Below are 11157 nucleotides of genomic sequence, written 5' to 3' on the forward strand. Positions count from 1 at the left end.
GTCGATCTAGACATTGATATATATGAAGGAAAAAGCAGTTTTAACATAGTTTGAGTGAAGGAATTGATTTTATAGATAAAATCCCAAATCATGCAGAACTCCTCAAAAGGGGCGTATGGCTTAATCACAAGTGTGGTTCTTTCTCATTCAGGGTAGTATGAGGAAGTTTATGCTTGAAATATATGTAGAAATGGGTACATATGAAGGACAAAGCAGTGTTAACTTAGTTTGAGTGAAGGAATTCATTTTATACATAAAATCCCAAATCATGCAGAACGTATGAAAAGAAGCTTATTCTCGGATTCCTGATCCTTCAGTTTTGCTCTTTCTTCTACTGCAAAATACAATGTTGTTCTTTGTTGAAGTCGATCTAGACATTGATAAATATGAAGGAAAAAGCAGTTTTAACTTGGTTTGAGTGAATGAATTCATTTTATACATAAAATCCGAAATCGTGCAGAACTCATGAAAATAAGCTTATTCTCGGATTCCTAAAACTTTTGATTGGCTCTTTCTTTTACTGCAAAGTACAACGTTGTTTTTTTGTTTAAATCTATCGAGACATTGATAAATATGAAGGTAAAAGCCGTTTTAACATAGTTTGAGTGAAGGAATTGATTTTATAGATAAAATCCCAAATCATGCAGAACTCCTCAAAAGGGGCGTATGGCTTAATCACAAGTGTGGTTCTTTCTCATTCAGGGTAGTATGAGGAAGTTTATGCTTGAAATATATGTAGAAATGGGTACATATGAAGGACAAAGCAGTGTTAACTTAGTTTGAGTGAAGGAATTCATTTTATACATAAAATCCCAAATCATGCAGAACGTATGAAAAGAAGCTTATTCTCGGATTCCTGATCCTTCAGTTTTGCTCTTTCTTCTACTGCAAAATACAATGTTGTTCTTTGTTGAAGTCGATCTAGACATTGATAAATATGAAGGAAAAAGCAGTTTTAACTTGGTTTGAGTGAATGAATTCATTTTATACATAAAATCCGAAATCGTGCAGAACTCATGAAAATAAGCTTATTCTTGGATTCCTAAAACTTTTGATTTGCTCTTTCTTTTATTGCAAAGTACAACGTTGTTTTTTTGTTTAAATCTATCGGGACATTGATAAATATGAAGGTAAAAGCCGTTTTAACATAGTTTGAGTGAAGGAATTAATTTTATAGATAAAATCCCAAACCATGCAGAACTCCTCAAAAGGGTCGTATGGCTTAATCACAAGTTTGGCTCTTTCTCATTCAGGGTAGTATGAGAAAGTTTATGCTTGAAATATATGTAGAAATGGGTACATATGAAGGACAAAGCAGTGTTAACTTAGTTTGCGTGAAGGCATTCATTTTATACATAAAATCCGAAATCGTGCAGAACTCATGAAAATAAGCTTATTCTCGGATTCCTAAAACTTTTGATTTGCACTTTCTTTTACTGCAAAGTACAACGTTGTTTTTTGTTGAAATCTATCTAGACATTGATAAATACCAGCCGAAACTCTGCTGCCGCTTTTGATAATTTATGGTTGGGCATTCTTACCTTTTCTTACCCGCTTTTTACAAATTATGATCTTACATTCACACCTACTTGCAGTCGAACACCTTCTCATCCACTTATGATCATGTGCGGTTGGGCTTTCGCACCTTTTCTTACCCCATTTTTCAGTAATTCTGGGTGGACATTAAGACCTTCTTGCAGCCGAAAACCTCCGCTCCTCTTTTGATCATACATTGTCGGGCATTCACACCTTGTCTTACCCGCTTTTTACAAACTTTAGTCGGACATTCAAACCTTCTTGCAGCTGAACCACCTCCGCTCCCTGTTTTGATCATATATGGTCTGGCAATAGTACCTTTTCTTACCCGTTTGTGAGTAATTATGGCTGGACATTCACACCTACTTGCAGCCGAACACAACCTCTCCCGCTTTTGATGATATATGGTCCGGCATTCTTACCTTTTCTAACACATTTTTCAGCAATTATGGTCGGACATTCACACCTACTCACAGACGAACACCTCCGCTCCCACATTTGATAGTGTATAGTCGGGCATTCTCACCCTTTCTCAACAGCTTTTTGCAAATTATGATCTGATATTCACACCTACTTGCAGTCGAACAGCTCTGCTCCCGCTTTTGATTATGTTTGGTTGGATATTCGAACATTTTCTTAACTGCTTTTTACAAACTTTGGTCGGACGTTCACACCGTCTTGCAGCCGAACACCTCCGCTTCCGCTTTTGATGGTATATAGTCGGGCATTCGAGCCTTTTCTTACCCGCCTATTACTTACTATGGTTGGACATTCAAACCTTCTTGTAGCCGAACACATCCGCTCCTGCTTTTGATGATGTATGATTTGGCATTCGCACCTTTTCTTACCCATTTTTCAGTAATTTTTGGTCGGACATTCAGACCTTCTTGCACCTGAACACCTCTGCTCCCGCTTTTGATGGTGTATAGTCGGGCTTTCGAGCCTTTTCTTCCCCGATTTTTACAAATTGTGGTTGGACATTCAGACCTTGCAGCCGAAAACCTCCGCTCCCTCTTTTGATCATACATTGTCGGGCATTCGCCCCTTGTCTTACACGGTTTTTACAAACTTTAGTCAGACATTCACACCTTGCAGCTGAACCACCTCCATTCCCTGTTTTGATCATGTGTGGTCTGGAAATACTACCTTTTCTTCCCCCGTTTGTGAGTAATTATGGCTGGACATTCACACCTACTTGCAGCCGAAAAACCACCTCTCCCGCTTTTGATGATGTATTGTCCGGCATTCTAGTCTTTTCTATCACATTTTTCAGCAATTATGATCTGACATTCACACCTACTTGCAGTCGAACAGCTCTGCTCCCGCTTTTGATTATGTTCGGTTGGATATTCAAACCTTTTCTTAACTGCTTTTTACAAACTTTGGTCGGACGTTCACACCTTCTTGCAGCCGAACACCTCCGCTTCCGCTTTTGATGGTATGTATTCGGGTATTCGAACCTTCTCTTACCCGCTTTTTCCAAACATAGTTGGACTTTAATACCTTCTTGTAGCTGAACAACTCCACTCCTGCTTTTGATGATTTATGGTTGGACATTCGCATCTTTTCCTACCCATTTTTCAGTAATTATGGGTGGATATTCACACCTTCTTGCAGCTGAACACCTCCTCTCCCGCTAATGATCATGTAAGGTTTGATATTCGAAAATTTTCTTTCATGTTTTAAAGCAATTATTAATGGACATTCACACCTACTTGCAGCCGAACACCACCTCTCCCGCCTTTGATGATGTATGGACCGGCATTCTTACCTTTTCTAACACATTTTTCAGCAATTATGGTTGGAGAATCACACCTACTCACAGCCGAACAACTCCGCTACCGCATTTGATGGTGTATAGTCGGGATTTCTCACCCTTTCTCATCAGCTTTTTGCAAATTATTCTCTGACATTCACACCTACTTGCAGTCAAACAGCTCTGCTCCCACTTTTGATTATGTTTGGTTAGATATTCGAACCTTTTCTTAACTGCTTTTTCACAAACTTTGGTCGGACGTTCACACCTTCTTGCAGCCGAACACCTACGCTTCCAGTTTTGATAGTGTATATTCGGGCATACGAACCTTTTCTTACCCGCTTTTTACAAACCATGGTCGGACTTTCACACCTTCTCTTAGCTTAACAACTCCGCTCCCTCTTTTGATTGTGTACAGTTGGGTATTTTAACCTTTTCTTACCCGCTTTTTACCAACTATGATCGGACATTCACACCGTCTTACAGCGGAACACCTCCGCTACCTCTTTTGATGGTGTATGTTCGGGCATTCAAACCTTTTCTTACCCGCTTTTTAAAACCAGGGTCGGACTTTCACACCTTTTAGTAGCCGAACAACTCCGCTCCCGCTATTGATTGTGTACAGTCGGGTATTTTAACCTTTTCTTACCCGCTTTTTACCAACTATGGTCGGACATTCACACCTTCTTACAGCGGAACACCTCCGCTCCCTCTTTTGATGGTGTATGTTTGGGCATTCGAACCTTTTCTTACCCGCTTTTTACAAACTATGGTCGGACATTCAAACCTTCTTGTAGCCGAACACATCCACTCGTGCATTTGATGATGTATGGTTGGGAATTCGCACCTTTTCTTACCCATTTTTCAGTAATTATGGGTGGACATTCACACCTTCTTGCAGCTGAACACCTCCTCTCCCGCTTATTATCATGTGCGGTTTGATATTCGAAAATTCTCTTTCGTGTTTTCTAGCAATTATTGATGGACATTCAGACCTTCTTGCAGCTGAACACCTCCGCTCCAGCTTTTGATGGTGTATAGTCGGGCTTTCGAGCCTTTTCTTCCCCGGTTTTTACAAATTATGGTTGGACATTCAGACCTTCTTTCAGCCGAAAACCTCCGCTCCCTCTTTTGATCATACATTGTTGGGCATTCGCACCTTTTCTTACCCAATTTTTACAAACCTTAGTCGGACATTAACACCTTCTTGCAGCTTAACCAACTCCGCTCCCTGTTTTGATCATGTATGGTCTGGCAATACTACCTTTTCTTACCCATTTGTGAGTAATTATGGCTGGACATTCACACCTACTTGCAGCCGAACACCACCTCTCCCGCTTTTGATGATGTATGGACCGGCATTCTTACCTTTTCTAACACATTTTTCAGCAATTATGGTTGGAGATTCACACCTACTCACAGCCGAACACCTCCGCTCCCGCATTTGATGGTGTATATTCGGGCATACGAACCTGTTCTTACCCGCTTTTTACAAACCATGGTCGGACTTTCACACCTTCTTGTAGCTGAACAACTCCGCTCCCTCTTTTGATTGTGTACAGTTGGGCATACAAACCTGTTCTTACCCGCTTTTTACAAACTATGGTCGGACATTCAAACCTTCTTGTAGCCGAACACATCCACTCCTGCTTTTGATGATGTATGGTTGGGCATTCGCACATTTTCTTACCCATTTTTCAGTAATTATGGGTGGATATTCACACCTTCATGCAGCGGAACACCTCCTCTCCCACTTATGATTATGTGCGGTTTGATATTCGAAAATTTTCTTTCATGTTTTATAGCAATTATTGATGGACATTCATACCTTCTTGAAGCCGAACACATCCACTCCTGCTTTTGATGATGTATGGTTGGGCATTCGAACCTACTTGTTGCCCGTTTTTCATTAATTATGGGTGGACATTCACACCTTGTCGCAGCCAAACACCTCCGCTCCCTGTTTTGATCATGTATGTTTTGACATTCGCACCTTTTCTCACCTGCTTTTTACTATTGTCGGCCAATCACAGCTTCCTCTCCACCATACATGTATGGTAGGAAATTCTCACCCACTCTCATCCGAAGACCTCTCCTCCCGCTTTTGTTAATATATAGTCGGGCATTCGAACCTTTTCTTACACACTTTTTACAAATTATGGTCGAACATTCACACCTACTTGCAGCTGAATACTTCCGCTCCACCTTTTAGTGATGTATGGTTGGCATTTGCACCTTTTGTTACCCTCTTTTTATACTTATTGCTGAAGATTAAGTTGTTCAAACTACAATTTTTTTTCAATTGTTGAAACTTGATTTGAAGTGGATAAATAAGGAGGACAAACAGTTGTAAGTCACGCTGATAGAAGAAATTAATTTTATAGCAAAATCTGTATTTCGTCATATGTCGAGAGATGCTTATTGCTGAAGAAGTTCTTTCTCATTCTACAAAGTACAACGTTGTTTATCGTTGAAACTTGATTAGACATGAATAAATATGAAGGACAAAGCAGTCTTAACTTGGTTTGAGTTAATTAATTCGTTTTATAGGAGAATCCGAATTCGTGCTTATTTTCGGATTCCTGAAGAATGAGTCTGGTTCTTTCTCATAATACAAAGTTTGTTGTTTATTGTTGAAACTTCATCAGAAGTGAAGAAATAAATGAATGCCTATCAACAAATGTGGGATCTAAACTCTACTGCTTCCTCTAAAATAATTTCTTTTCTCAATTCAGAAATGTGTGTGTGTAAGTCACAACACCCGTGACACCAAAACGGCTTTCTTTTCTCTCTTTTCTCTACACTCTGCACTATGAGCACACACACCAAATCAGAAAGGCTTTTTTCTCTCTTTTCTACATTATGGACTGTGGGGACACAAAACCGCTCTCTCTTTTTTTTTTTGATTGTGTGCCAGGGCGTTGTCTCACGTATTAGATTATGCTTAAGATACGAATGGGTTTATCAGTCACATCAGAATCCATACATACTGATCCTCCCGTAATAAAATGGTCGGATCTTATCAAACACACTTTGTTTCTTGTGACAATCAAGTCAGCGAAACAGCGTATACACGTCAAGACACTGAATCAAGTTTGCCACAAGAACTCATAAGTTTGGCAGTATTGCTCTGCCGTCAGCAATCATACACCCATTTTATTTTCGTGAGACATGTGCAGGCACCTGTTCATCTACTGTTCTATCACTATGAATTAGTTTATCTATTATCAATAAGGATACTTCTACAACTACTATCAAAGTATGTCCAGACTTCTTATGTTGTCAGTTGCTATATATGAATAAGTGGGTAGATACTGACAAGCAATACGCATGTCACACAGCCCAAACATATAACATTTCAGGACACACCACACAGTTAACAACCACAGTGAAGTGTCAAAGCCCAAACATTCAACAGGACACTTACACAACACATTCAAATCAAACAGTCAGACAACATACAAGAACATATACCCCAGCCGGCATTGCTCCCTGCCTATTTTCCTACAGCTCACTATGTGTGCGCACACCTTTATTCACAAACTCTTCAACTTATACTCTTTTACCGAAGCTGCTACAGCTCGATTGGCCGAATACCCTTAGATCCTATTTCGGTGAATTTGACATCTGCCTTACATGTAACAGATTAGCGGTTTAGCAGTTTTAATTTAGTTTGAGTGAAGGAATTCATTTTATAGCAAAATCCGAAATCGTGAAGCACTCATGAAAGTAAGCTTATTCTCGGATTCCTGAAACTTTAGATTTGCTCTTTCTTTTACTGCAAAGTACAACGTTGTTTTTTTTGTTTAAATCTTTCTAGACATGGTAAATATGAACGACAAAGCAGTTTTAACATAGTTTGAGTGAAGGAATTCATTTTATAGATAAAATCCCAAGAGTCTGCAGAGAAAAGAGAGTGAATGCGAAGTAGACTTTAACACGGCTATGGGAGCGAGCCGAGTGTCGGCTAACCGGGAGAATTGCTTGAAAGAAACGCGACACCGAATGAGCGGTCAGAACAAAGCCTCAATACGGGATTCTCGTGGTGTTTTTGTTGCTGCCTTGTCTTTTGCATAGAGTAAAAGACAAGGCAGCCATCGAATAGGGCCCGATTGTTCCTACTTGGTCAGCCGAGGAGCAAGGGGGGGGGGGGGGGGGGGGGGCAAGCGTCTCAACCAAGCAAAGCTCACCATGGGGAAGGTGGCTATACCAACTAGCCTGATGCCCTGCTCCCGCAGTGACGGATAATCGTACTCTGGTTTCTCTTCATAACATACAAGTCTTTCGCCTTTTACTAAAGACCAAAAGAAATCTTGCTACTTTGCAGAGTGACTTCTCTGAGTAGAGTCGCCTTACTTGTTGCGACTGTGCCGATGTTCGAAGCTGGAGTGCAAAGTTGTTGCTTGAATGGTGCTTGCTGGAGCATGCGGGAGTGCAAAGTTATACCATTTAAAAGGGCTGAAGAGTGCTCAGTGCAGCGGGTGGGCGGAGGTGCAACGTGACACTCTGGCCACCTATGGCCATAAAAAGAACACTGCTACAAGTGCGCATTGTGCCAGCAAGGGCCCTCGGACCTGAAACAGTGGACAGTTATCGCTTTTCGGCCTTTTGGCTAAGATCAAATGTAGTATCTGTTCTTATCAGTTTAATATGTCCTCTATACGAGGACAACATATTAAATGGATTTTTAAGAATAGGAGTTGAAAAAGAAGCTTGCTCCGTTCACTCCAAGCCTCGACCCGGTACTGCAGTGCCGCTGGGAACGGTGCGCTCTCCTCTGCTCTTGTGAAAAAGCAAACAGCGGTGCAGGATGGAAGTTTCAGGGAGCCCAAGATGAAACTTTCTTTTAATGTGCTGAGAAAAGAGAGTGAATGCGAAGTGGACTTTAACACGGCTCTGGGAGCGAGCCGAGTGCGGGCTAACCGGGAGAATTGCTTGAAAGAAACGCGACACCGAATGAGTGGTCAGAACAAAGCCTCAATACGGTGTTCCCGTGGTGTATGTGGCTGCCTTGTCTTTTGCACAGAGTAAAAGACAAGGCAGCCATCGAATAGATTGTTTCTACTTGGTCAGCCGAGGAGCAGGGGGGGGGGGGGCAAGCGTCTCAACCAAGCAAAGCTCACCAAGTAGGAACAATCGGGCCCTTTTCGATGGCTGCAACACCTGAAAGATATTGATGCGAGACCCGATCAAATGCTTTTTCAAAGTCTAAATTTAAGATGACAAGCCGGGTGTTTCTGTCTCTAGCGTAATCAATGATGTCTCGAATCAGTACGAGGCTGTCGGTGAGTTGTCTCCCTGAGATGGCACAAGCTTGGTCTGGGTGAATTACCTCCTCTAAAACAGAGGACATCCGTGTTGCTAAAACCTTGCTAAAAAGTTTACAGTCAAAGTTTAAAAGTGTGATGGGCCTCCAATTCTTTAGGTCAGTCTTATCATTTTTTTATAAAGTAGAGTCACTATTCCCACTCTAAAACTGTCAGGCAGTCGGTCGAGTTTTTCAAAATCTTTAAAAACATCTAAAATGTCTGATGATAAAAGGTCCCAATAGGTCAGATAGAATTCTGCAGGAAGCCCGTCTAAACCCGGAGCTCGACTTCTCTTAAAACCTGTTAGGCATTTTTTTAACTCTAAAGCAGTAAAATTCTGTGTCAAGTGTGCATTCTCTTTTACGGTTTTGTCAACGAATTTTAAGATTTCTGCCGATGTTTCCAAGTGCACTGGTTTCTCTTTGTACATGTTACTATAAAAGGTATGTACAGTTTCAATCATCTCTTGTGTGGATTTTGTTAAAAACTCATCTTCTCTTTTTAGATTTTGAATACACTCCTTTTTATTTATAACTTTCTTTCTTTTTCACCTTCCTCAATTTCCTGCTCCCTGCTTCTTACAAAAATTCCTTTACTCTTTATTTCTGCTAAAACTGACATTTCCTTTTTGACATATTTGATTTCTTCTTTAAAGTCTATGCCACACTGATTTAGTTTAAAGTAGCGCTGTAAGCGTTTATGTAGTCCCATCATACATCTATTCTCTTTCCTTTTTTTACGTTTACCTTGCTGTTTAAAAAAAGTCTGGGTCGTTTCCTTCACCATTTCCCACCATTGTGCATGTGTTTCGTAGAGGTCTTGAAGGGTCTGCCACTCTTTATAACATTCCCTGTACTGACTGACTATGATTTCATCCTCCAACAGGGAACAGTTGAGTTTCCACAGACCACTTCCTACCGTCACACCAGAAGGGGGTGAAAGGGTGCAGGAGAGCATAAGGTGGTCTGAAAAGAAAACAGGGGTTAATCTAACATCAGTGGGTGGGCAATCTCTAGTAAAGAAATAATCAATGCGAGAAGCTCTGGTGCCATCATGACTAAACCAGGTGAAGCCCTCCTCTCTGGGATGCATGGTTTTAAAACAGTCAGTAAGCTTAAAATCCCTGCATATGCCCTGAAGTAAAATCGAAGTCTTATCCACTTTAAAATCTACCCCTGCTCTTTTTCTATCTTTCCTGCTCAAGATACAGTTAAAATCCCCTCCTACAACTAAAGGTACTTGCCCTAGCTTGTAAAGCTGTATATCTTCTAAAAGGTCATACCTTTCATTTTTTCCATTGAAACCATAAATATTTAAGAGGTTAAAGTCTTGCCCCATAAAATTCAAGTGTGCTAAAAGTGCCCGTCCGTCTCTCACCACTGTGCTACCTTTCACCAGAACATGCGGATTTTTAATTAGAATGGCCACACCATCATTTTTATTTTGATTTGAGCCACTCCATATCGATAAATGGGGCCACATTTCCTCCCATTGTCTATGGTTTTTTAAAAAAGGTAGTCCACATTCTTATATTAAAAACACATCTGATTTTATGGAGTCTAAGAAGGATAAAATACTCTGGGCTCTTGTCTTTGATTTCACACTTCTCACATTTAGTGTTGAGAAGGTGAGAACCATTAAAAGCATAAAGGAAAGTAGGTATGTCATTTTCGTTTTTCTAAGTTATCAAAACAAATTACACACAGGTTATTTCTTGGGAAACTAGCTCTTCCTTCATTTCTTTAGGTGAAAAGTGAGTAGGGTGATCCATATTTCCTTTTCGGACTCTCGGTGTTGGCCTCTGACGCAATGTTGCATTTAACTTTGAGTCCCTGGGGGTTGATTGCAGAGCTGAAGTTAAAAAGGAGACCTCATTTGGTGAGTCGGAGGGGAAGACTCTAGGTTCTTCCACTGAAGAACTGTCTGAAAGGGACCTAACCCTTCCCCTCTTCTCTGATACCACTGGGGAATCAGAGGCTCAGATGCCGTCCTCTTCGGCTGTTGACCTTCGGGGAGGTGAGTATCTTCACTAGACTCACCTGTCTGCTCTTCCTCCTCATTTAGCGTAGCTCCACCCTCTGCCTGTGAATTCTCACAGACTTCAACACTGAGTGGTGAGGCCTCTACAGGCCCCTCCCCTTTTTGCTCCTCACTTCCAATCCAAGCTTTTGGCGGGAAGTTTGAATTTATTGGGTCAACCTCTTCACTTTGTTCACCAACTGCCACCTTTGGTCCTTCTCTTTGTTGGCTTGACTGTGGCTTTACCGTCTTTAATTTGTTGGCAAAAGATTTAGGGCAATCTCTGAAGAGGTGATTTAATTCTCCACAGAGATTACATTTCCTGCCATTTGGACACTCTCGAAAAGTTTGCCCAATTTCTCTGCTCTTCCCACATAACACCTTGGTACAAGCCTCAACCAGGTGCCCATGCTCACCACACTTGCGGCAGAACTTGGGCTGCCCCTGGTAGTGGATGTAACCTCGGTTTTCAAGGTGGCCAGAGTGTCGCCCACCCGCTGCACTGAGCACTCTTCAGCCCTTTTAAATGGTATAACT

At 41.1% G+C, this 11157-nt stretch overlaps 1 non-coding gene across 1 annotated transcript; it reads left to right on the top strand.

Annotated features, from left to right (window-relative positions):
* Window positions 1–7884: 7884 nt before the first annotated feature.
* Window positions 7885–8068, top strand: LOC140276181 (U2 spliceosomal RNA). The gene has a single exon (XR_011908856.1). It is a non-coding gene; the product is annotated as a U2 spliceosomal RNA (small nuclear RNA).
* Window positions 8069–11157: the final 3089 nt, after the last annotated feature.

This window comes from Leuresthes tenuis, unplaced genomic scaffold (genome assembly GCF_036924035.1).
Source record: "Leuresthes tenuis unplaced genomic scaffold, fLeuTen1.0.hap1 SCAF_18, whole genome shotgun sequence".
NCBI lineage: Eukaryota > Metazoa > Chordata > Actinopteri > Atheriniformes > Atherinopsidae > Leuresthes > Leuresthes tenuis.